General features: G+C 39.7%; 1 protein-coding gene across 1 annotated transcript in view; it reads right to left on the bottom strand.

The window, feature by feature from the left end:
- The window catches only part of LOC105756507 (zinc finger protein 271-like), a 49,457-nt gene that overhangs the window by 16,389 nt on the left and 22,088 nt on the right, over nt 1-10,980 (bottom strand).

The raw sequence follows: 10,980 nt of genomic DNA on the forward strand, positions 1-10,980 counted from the left end.
ATGACAAAAGGTGGACAGTCACACAATACTGGGATTATGGACTAGCCAAGTTGACACACATTTTGAGGGGACACAATTCAGTTCACAACAAACACCTAACTACAACAGGGCTGACTGGAGTTCGTGGTGGTAGGGACCAAGTGGTGGTACTCAACTGACAATGACAAGGTGGGTATGGTTACTGTATTGGACAGTGGAGTTAAAGCAGTAATTAGAATAGTCTGACTCATGTGGACTTATGGCATTGGCTACTTATTCATAGTGTCCTAGGAGTGAAATAGATGAGAAATCTACTAAATATTTATTTGATCTATATGTGAGGAAGAATCCTATGTCAAGTGAAGCGCAGTCTAACTCGAATGGCCAGAATAGAGAGAGTCATGGCCCCTCAGTCAGTTCCCATACTTCAGGCAGTTTACAGACCCACAACCCCTTGAATGAAGGGAAGGCTGAGTCACCTTAAGGAAGGACCTCACTGTGCTGCCAAAAATTTATACTGTTAATCTTTCTCCCAGCCTTCCCCAAAGGGATCTTTTACTAGAGTGACTGTTCATTGGGGAAAAGAATATAATCAGACTTTTCAGGGATTACTGGATACTGGCTCTGAACTGACACTAATTCCCGGAAACCTAAAACGTCACTGTAACCCGCCAGTCAGAGTGGTGGCATATGGACGTCAGGATATTAAAGGAATCTTAGCTCAGGCTTGTCTCAAAGTCAGTACAGTGGGTCCCTGAACCTATCCTGTAGTGATTTCCCTAGTTTCAGAGTGCATAATTGGAGTAAATATACTCAGCAACTGGCAGAACCCCCATATCGGGTCCATGACAGGTGGAGTAAAGGTATTATGGTAGGAAAAGCCAAATGGAAGCCATGAGGACAGCCCCTTCATAGGAAAATAGTAAACCCAAAGCAATACCACATTCCTGGAGGGATTACAGAGATTACTGCCACCATCAAGGACTTGAAGGATGCAAGGGTGGTGATTCCCACCACATTCCCATTCAACTTGCCTATCTGGCCTGTGCAAAAAACAGATGGATCTTGGAGAATGACAGTGGATTATCGAAAATTTAACCAGGTGGTGACTCCAACTGCAGCCGCTGTTCCAGATGTGGTTTCATTGCTTGAGTACCTGGTATGCAGCTATTGATCTGGCTAATACCTTTTCCTTGATTCCGGTTTCCAAGGAACAGCAGAAGCAGTTTGCCTTCAGCTGGCAAAGCCAGCAATACACCTTCACTGCTCTACTTCAGGGGTATATCAACTCTCCAGCCATATGTCATAAATTTAGTCAGCCAGGTCCTTGATTGTCTTTCCCTTCCACAAGATGTCGTACTGGTCCATTCCACTGATGACATTATCCTGATTGGACCTGGTGAGGGAGAAGTGTCAGTGACTCTGGACTTATTGGTAAAATATTTGCGTGCTAGAGGGTGGGAAATTAATCCCACAAGAATTCAGGTGCTTTCCATCTTAGTAAAATTAGGAGTCTAGTGATGTGGGGCATGTTGACAGTTACTTCTGAAGTGAAGGATAAGTTGTTGTAACTGGTCCCTCCTACAACTAAAAAGGAGTTGTTCATGTTACTTCTGAGTTGTTCCTGATCGTAAGTTGTACTCTCTTACTTCCCTAATAAACTACTTAACTGTAAGTATGGTTCATGAGTTCTGTGAGATGTTGCAGCAAATTACCAAACCCAAAGTCCAGAGGGAGAGTACCTAGGGGAGGGGGAGTAATTGATATTACACATTGTCTTAGTTATCTAGTGCTGCTATAGCAAAAATATCACAAGTGGATGGATTTAACAAAGCGAAATTTATTCTCTCATGGTTTAGGAGGCTAAAAGTCCAAATTCAGGGTGCCAGCTCTAGGGGAAGGCTTTCTCTTTCAGTTCTGGAGGAAGGTCTTTGTCATCAGTCTTCCCCTGGTCTAGGAGCTTCTCTGTGCAGGAACCCTGGGTCCAAAGGGTGTGCTTTGCTGCTAGCGCTGCTTTCTTGGTAGTATGAGATGCCCTTATCACTCTTCTCACTTCTCTCTTTTATATCTCAAAAGAGATTGACTTAAGATACAACCTAATTTTGTAGATTGAGTCCTGCCTCATTAACATAACTCTCTCTAATCCTGCCTCATTGATGTCATAGAGATAGAATTTACAACGCTTAGGAAAATCACATCAGATGATAAAATGGTGGACAATCACACAATACTGGGACTCATGACCTAGCCAAGCTGACACACATTTTAGAGGGACACAGTTCCATCCATAACATTTCACCCTTTGGCCCCCCAAAATTCATGTCCTTGCCACATGTAAAACACATTCATCCCATCATATCATCACAAAAGTCTTAAATCAACTCCAAGTCTAAAGTCTCATCTTCTGCAAAATTCCTCTTCATCTGTGAAATCTAGAATACAAGTTATCTAATTCCAGTGTACAATGGTGGAACAGACACAGAGTAGACATTTTCATTACAAATGGGAGAAATTGGAGAGAAAGAAGGGATAACAGGTGTCAAGCAAGTCAGCAGAACACATTACATTAGCTCTCAAGGCTTGAAAATAATCCTCTGTTCTCTGAAACCATTTAGGCAATGGCCCTGCCCTCCAGACTGAGTGATGGCCACACTCTCCGGATTTTGGGAGGAGGCTCCTCGACCCTGGGCTTCAGCTCCCCCTTCCAGGCCCACTGGAACGGCAAATCTGCTCCTTCACATTTGGATGGCCCCATTCTCCTAGTCCATCTGAGTGGTGAACCTATCCCCTCAGCCCCTGCAGTCCCTATACTTCTGCCCCTTGGGCATGGCAGCTCCACCCTCTCAGCTTTGAGCAGTGGATCCAGTCCCACCCCACTGCTACTCGTGAATGGCAGCCCCACATTCCAGAACTGAGTTGGTGAAGGTCTGACTCTTTGAAACCTAGGCCCCACTCTTTGAAGCCCCAGAGGCCATGGCTCCATTCTCTGAGACCCCTGAGGTGGAGGCCTTACCCTTTGAGACTGAGGCAACTCTGCTTGCTGTGTTCCTTGTATCTTCAGCTTCTGCTTCCTGGTTCCTTGGCCTCTCGACCCCTCAGGCCTCTCTGTCCATGTCTGCCCTGCTGGGGCAAGTGTTCCAAAGTTCTGTAGCTCCTCTAATAAGTGCATAGAGGCACCCCATTCTGCCAGTAAACTTTGGCCAGAAGGTACTCAGCTCTCTTGTTCCATGGGTCAGCAAGCCTAGCTTCACCAATAAGTGCCTGGAGGTAACTCAATCCACCAGGAAGCCTCCTGCACAAAGGCACTCATCTCTCTGGCTCTGTGGGTCAGCTCTAGCGCTATCTCATGCTGGTCTCCTAGTTCTACTGCTGCTACTCACCACCTGTGCGATCTCCAGTGTTAACAGCTCTCCTCACTTCCTTCTGAGTCCTCACCAAAATTGTCTTTGATGTCCATAATTCCACCAACAGTCTCTTCAGGGCAATCTAGGCTTTTACTATTAGGCATTTTAAAACTCTTCCAGCCTCTATCCATTCACAGTTTCAAAACTGCTTCTGCATTGTAGGTATCTGTTAGGGCAGAACCCCACTTCTGGTACCAAATTCTTAGTTATCTAGTGCTGCAGTAACAGAAATACCATAAGTGATGGCTTTAACAAACAGAAATTTATTATCTCACAGTTCAGGAGTCTAAAAGTCCAAATTCAGGGTGCCAGCTCTAGGTGAAGGCTTTCTCTCTTGGTGCTGGGGGAAGGTCCTTGTCATCAATCTTCCCCTGGTCTAGGAGCTTCTCAGCGCAGGAACCCCGGGTCCGAAGGACACACTCTGCTCCCGGCACTTTCTTGGAGGTATAAGGATCCATTCCCCTCTACTCACTTCTCCATTTTATATCTCAAAAGATACTGACTCAAGATAACAACCTAATCTTGTAGATTGAATGTTGCCTCTTTAGCATAACTGCCTCTGATCCTGCTTCATTAACATTATAGGATTTACAACACTTAGAAAAATCACACCAGATGACAAAATGGTGGACAATCACACAATACTGGGAATCATGACCTAGCCAAGTTGACACACATTTTAGGGGGACACAATTCACTCCATAACAGAGATGATGGAGTGGTACAGCAGTTTGGAAAAGTTGGATGTTTCAGACATCTTTAACCTCTGCCTCACAGGAACCAGCTTTGTGCTAATCCTTATTAAAAAAATTATTCTTTTACTTACCAGTATTCCACCTGCTTTGTATTTTCCATTCCTCTTGCAGGAAACTGGGTCAAGCTAACATGTCTGATTTAGCCATAGATTCTAGAGCAGTGGTTCTTAATCTTTTTGAAGTATTAGACCCCTTTGAGAATATGATGAAAACTACGGACCTCTTACACAGAAAGATGAACATAAAGACCTTTATGTAAACTTTTGCTTGCCACGTATTTTATTGTACTGGAAATTAATTTTCTTTTGTTCTTCAACTATACAAGCAATCTTCACAAAGAATGAATTTCAAGCTAAAAATCTATCTCTAATTCTGGGTGAAAAAGGAAAATCCGAAGTGTGAAGCTATGTAAAAAATTTAACTTTCCTTTTGATCAAATAAATATTAACAAGGAGACTGCTGCTGTTTGTTTTGAATAAGACATCTAAATTATGGAATGACTTTGACATGTTAATGTACATGACTTTGACTTTTTTAAAAGTCAGAACCAGTGCTGAAAACTCAGATTCACAAAGCTAAACAGTAGCAAATGCAATCAGAGTTCCCAGGGTGTACACTGGCAGAGGTAAGTAGGCTTGTGCCAAGAAATACTAGAATTCCCCAGAACCTTAGGGTTGAATTCTGGTCATCTAATTTCCTTTGTCTTCAATCAATGAGGATCCCTGGGTGGTGGAAATCGGTAATGCACTCAGCTGCTAACCCAAAAGGTGGATTTTGAGTCTACCCAGAAGAACCTTGGATGAAAGGCTTGGTGATCTACTTCTGAAAAACTGAAACACAAAAGAAGTCAACAAAGGAGGAATAGAGTAAGAAAAAGAATATGAGATATATAAAGAACAAATAACAAAAATGGTAGACATAAATTGAATCATATCAATAATTATATTAACTGATTGGATTAAACACTACTTAAAAGGCAGAGATTATCAGACTGGATTTTAAAAATGATTCAGCTGTATGTTACCTACAAAATACACACTTAAGATTCAAAGACACAAATAGATTGAGACCAAAAGCATAGGAAAAGATATACCATGTAAATAATAATCATAAGAAGGCTAGAATGGCTATATTAATATCAGACAAAATAGACTTTAAGACAAACAGCATTTCTGTGGATAAAGAGGGACGTTTTATAATGATAAAAGGATCAATTTATCATGAAGATATAACAATTATATATACACCTAACAACAGAGCCCCAATATACATGAAAGAAACACAAAATTGAAGTAGAAATAATCATAGTTGAAGACTTCAATACCTCATTTTCAGTAATGGATAGAAAACTAGAGAAAAAATTAGAAAGGACATAAAACCAAAAAAAAGAAAAAAGAAAAAAAAAACCAAACCCGTTGCCATCGAGTTGATTCCAACTCATAGCAACCCTATAGGACAGAGCAGAACTGTCTCATAGGGTTTCCAATGAGCAGCTGGTGGATTTGAACTGCCAACCTTTTGTTTAGCAGCTGAATGCTTAATGATTGTGCCACCAGGGCTCCAAGAAAGGATGTAGAAGACTTAATACTATCAATCAACTTGATCTTACTGACATTGGTAGTGTACACCACTGAACAATATCAAAATACACATTGTAAACAGTAAATCACAAATTTAATTAATTGTAACAATGGCAAGTGCTATGGAGCAAGAATACAGAGTATCATAAAAACATATGAGGGGGATCTAATTAGTCTGGTGGATATCAAGAAAAGATTCCCAAGCAAGTGATATATTAATTGGGGCTGGAAAAGTGAAGAGTTAGGTAGAGAAAACATGGTTTTAGTAGTGGGGTTATCATGTGATGAGGTCCTAGAGAGAAAGTGAGTTGACAAAGTCAAGGTACAGGAAGAAGGCTGAAGCATAGCAAATAAGGGGATGGCTGGAAATGCAATTAGAGATGTAGGCAGTTGCCAGAAGTAGGCCATTTTAAAGACATTGAACTTAATCATAAGAGCAATGAGGAATCATTTAAAAGTTTTTACCAGGGACATGACATAATCAGATATGCATTTTTTTTGTTAGTTCAACTCTAGCGTAAATGTGAGGAGGCCAGTGAAGAGGCTTTGGCCATAGTCTAAATATGTGATGGTAGTAGCTTGAATTGGAGTAGTGATAATGGAGATGGAGATCATTAGGCAGATATAAGATGTTCTGGCACACATGTTCTGTGGTGGTCCCTAATGAGTCACACTCTTATAACTCCCTCCCCTTGAGTATGACTTGCTTTTGACAATTAGAATATGTCAAAGGTAATAGGATGTTACTCCCTTCATTAATTTTCCTTATATGGCAAAGATGATGGAATGTCACACCTATGATTGTATGTATATATAAGATTCTATCTCAGGAGACTGGAGAGAGAGATTCTCCTCCTAGCCTTGAAAAAGTAAGCTGCTGTGTTGTGAGAGGATTTGTGACAGAGCCATATGACAAAGAACTCCACGTGACCTATAGGAGTTGAGGGCCTCAGTCCTGGAGTTGCAAGAAACTTAATTCTGCCAGCAACCATGTAAGCATGGAAAAGGACTTCAAGCTCCAACCCTGATAATAGCCTTGTGAGACCCTGAGCAGAGGGCCCAGCTAATAATGTGACCAGACCCCTGACCTATAGAAACTGTGAGATAATAGATGTCTGTTGGTTTAAACAACTATATTTGTGGTAATTTATTATGCAGCACAGGAAACTAATAGAGATTTTGGTACCCAGAGTATAGTCCTGTTGTATTAAATACCTAAAGATGTGGAAGTGGCTTTGGAAAGAGGCAATAGGCAGAAGCTGTAAGAATATTGAGGAGCATGATCATGAAAGCCTAAGTCACCTTGAACAAATTGTTACCAAAAGTCTGGACTTTAAGGATGCTACCAGTGAGGGCTCAGAAGGAAGCGAGGTAACCTTTCACCTTAACACACTAGAAAAAGAAGAGCAAACTGAACCTAAAGCAAAGAAAAACAAGGAAATAATAAATATTAGAGTGGAAATTGATGAAATAGAGACTAGAAAAACAATAGAGAAAAATCAACAAACCCAAAGTTGGTTCTTTGAGAACATCAAATGAAATTGACAAGCTAGAGAGAAAGAGAAAACTCAAATCAGGTATGAAGGAGAAGACATTACTACTAGGAACAATGGTATGCCTTGATGAAATGAACAAATTTCTAGAAAGACACAAACTACTGAAACTGACTCAAGAAAAAACAGAAAATCTGAATAGACCTATAACAAGTAAAGAGATTAAGTTAGTAATCAAAAAACTACCCACAAAGAAAAGTCTAGACCCATAGGACTTCCCTGGTGAATTCTACCAAAAATGTAAAGAAGTAACACCATTCTTCACAAACCCTTCCAAAAAATAAAAGAGGGAGGGAACACTTCCCAACTCATTCTATGAGGACAGCATTATACTGATACCAAAAACAGGCAAAGACATAAAAAGAAAAGAAAACTGTAGGCCAATATCTCTTATCTTCAGGAAAATACTAGCAAACAAAATCCAGTAACATATAAAAAGAATTATACATCATGACCGAGTAAGGTTTATCCCAAGAGTGTAAGATTGGTTTAACATCAGAAATTCAATTTAAAAAATCAGTCAAATCCATATAAACAGAATAAAGAGCAAAAACCACTGGATCACTTCAATATATGCAAAAAAAGCATTTGACAAAATGCAACACTGCTTCATGATAAAAACACTTAAACTAAGGAATAGAAGGGCATTTCTTCAACATGGTAAAGGGCATCTATGAGAAGCCCACAACTAACATATTTAATGATGAAAGACTCATGCTTTTCCAGTAAGATCAGTGATAGGACAAGGCTGTCTGCTCTCACTGATTCTATTCATTATTGTACTAGAGGTTCTAGACAGGACAATTAGGAAAGAGCAAAAACAAACAAACAAACAAACAAAAAATGGCATCCAGATTGGAAAGGAAAAGTTATCTGTATTTGCAAAAAAAAATGATCCTGTGTATAAAATCCTAAGGAATACAGTAAAAACTATTAGAATTAATAAAGTACTTCATCAAGGTTGCAGGATAGATCAATGTACAAAAATCAGCTGTATTTCTATACACTGGCAATGAACAATCTGAAAGTGAAATTAAGAAACAATTTCATTTATCATAGCATCAAAAAGAATGAAATATTTAGGAATAAATTTAACAAAAGAAATAAAAGATTTGTACATGGAAACTAGAAAACGATGTTGAAAGAAATGTAAAAAAGATATAAATAAATGGAAGGACATCCCATGTTCACAGACTGGAATACTTAAAAGATGGTGATACTCTCCAAAGTGGTCTACAGATTCAACTCAATCCCTATCAAAATCTCAGTTGATGTCTTTATAGAATTCACGAGCAGATCCTAAAATTCATATGGAAATGAAAGGAACTAAGAATAGTTAAAACATTCTTGATAAAAAATAAAGTTGGAGAACTCACACTTCTCAATTTCAAAACTTATTACAAAGGTACAGTAATCAAACTGTGACATAAGCATAGGCATATACATCAATGGGATCAAATTGAGAATCCAAAATAAAGTCTTAATTTACAGTCATTTGATTTTTGACAAAAAATTCAAAGGGGGAGAAAACAGTCTTTTCAGATGGTGCTGGGACAATTGAATATTCACATGCAAAGGAATGAAGTTGCACTCCATTCTCACCATAAACAAAAATTAACTCAAAATAGGTCAGAATCGAAATCTAAGAGCTAAAACTATAAAACCTATTAGAAGAAAATATATGTCTTAGATATGATACCAAAAGCATGAGCAATAACAAAAAAATCGATATATATTGGACTTCATCAAAATTAAAAATGTTTGTGCATCAAAGGCCATTATAAAGAAACTGAAAGGACAACCGGCAGCCCTGGCTGACATCAGAATCACCCTGGTTTTATTGGGGCCCCACCCAATGAGATTCTCAGTCAGTCAGCCGTGCTATCTGTGCTCCATGGCTGATTCTGAGGCTTAGCTAGAGGTGATAACTGCTACTCTGGCTGCCCTAAACCACCTGCAGCCTCCTCAGTGGGCCACATCCTCTCATACCCACAGTTCCCTTTACCACAGTGGCCTTCCTTCACCTGACTCATATCAAACTCTGCTGAGATGTCGTCTTCTCCAGGCAGCTCTCCCTGGCATGCCTTCCCACCCACTTTCCCAGATCTTTGTCAGTTGTCTTTCCCGTGTGCTGCCCTGGGCCCCTCAGCTTACCTCTATCTTTCAACTTATTACACTGTATTTGTCAGTTTACTTGTCACTTTCCCATATTAAACTAAGAGTCCTTGAGGACAAACCTTTCAATCCTAAGACTACTGGTTAGTATACTTTCTAAAACAAAGAAAAACAACCGTTGCCATCGAGTTGATTCCAACTCATAGGAACCCTATAGTATACTGTGTAGCACATAGCAAGTGCTCAAGTGTTTGTTGAAAGAATGGATGAAGGAATCCATTCCTATTTTCTTTGTGCTGTCTCAGATCCTCGTAACTTAAAAGGCAGGAATAATTTTCCTTGTTTTTATATTCACCCTGGCCATTCTCCATGACCCTTTCCTAACATTTTCATCACCATTCCTAATTTATAGTATCAGCCAAGATTGTCCTGGGGATCAACCCATTACAACCCTTGGTTTAGGTCTTGACTTTGCTATTTACCAGTTTCAGGCCTTAGGAAAATTACTTAACTTTCACGAACCTCAGTTTCCTCATCTGTAAAATGGGGATGATAATAGTAGTTATCTCATAGTGTTATTGTCAGGCCCAGTAAAATAGTATTTGTAAGGTGCCTGGCCTGTGGTAGGTGTTTATTAAGTGCTAGTTCCCTTCTTTTGGGAGGCCCCCTGGCGTAATCAAAACGAAAGTCAAAACCGTTGCTGTTGAGTTGATTCTGACTCATAGCGACCCTATAGGACAGAGTAGAATTGCCCATAGGGTTTCCCAGGAGAGGCTGGTAGATTCAAACTGCTGACCTTTCAGTTAGCAGCCAAACTCTTAACCACTGCACCACCAGGGCTCTCATGGCATAGTAGAAAGAGCTAAATCCTCTGGTTGCAAAGCCCAGTTCTGCTACTTTGTTGTTGTTTTTACGTACTGTCAAGTTGGTTCTGACTCATAGGGACCCTATATGACAGAGTAGAACTGCCACATAGGGTTTCCAAGGAGCAGCTGGTGGATTTGAACTGCTGACCTGGTTAGCAGCTGAGCTCTTAACCACTATGCCACTGGCTGTGTATTTGGTCAGCTTATGAATCTCAGTAGCCTCATTTGGAAAATAAGCATAATATTGATTGTCCTTATACAGTTGTTGTGAAAATTAGATAAAATTTATGTTAAGTATCCAGCTAATGCTTGGCATCTAGTAGGTGCTCAGTAAAATGGTAGTTATTATTATTATGAGGAGTAATAATATACTACAGTGTTTTTCCTGCTTTCCATGATCTACAAACACTACTTATTGTCCCTAATATTACTAACGGTCAAAATGATTTTGGCTATACTTCAATTTTCTATTTTACATCCTGAAAAAATCCTGAGTCACCTGTAAATGCACCCATTATATGGAAGCTCCCTTTTGATCAGATTTCTTTCCAGTGCTGCCCTCTCTGGCAACTGGCCTTCAGAAACCTGGGTTTATATTCTTTTTTTTTTTTTAATTGTACTTTAGGTGAAGGTTAACAGAACAAATAGTTTCTCATTAAACAGTCAGTACACATAATGTTTTATGACATTGGTTAACAACCCCACGACATGTCAACCCTCTCCCTTCT

Source organism: Trichechus manatus, unplaced genomic scaffold (assembly GCF_000243295.1).
Source record: "Trichechus manatus latirostris isolate Lorelei unplaced genomic scaffold, TriManLat1.0 scaffold00078, whole genome shotgun sequence".
Lineage (NCBI taxonomy): Eukaryota > Metazoa > Chordata > Mammalia > Sirenia > Trichechidae > Trichechus > Trichechus manatus.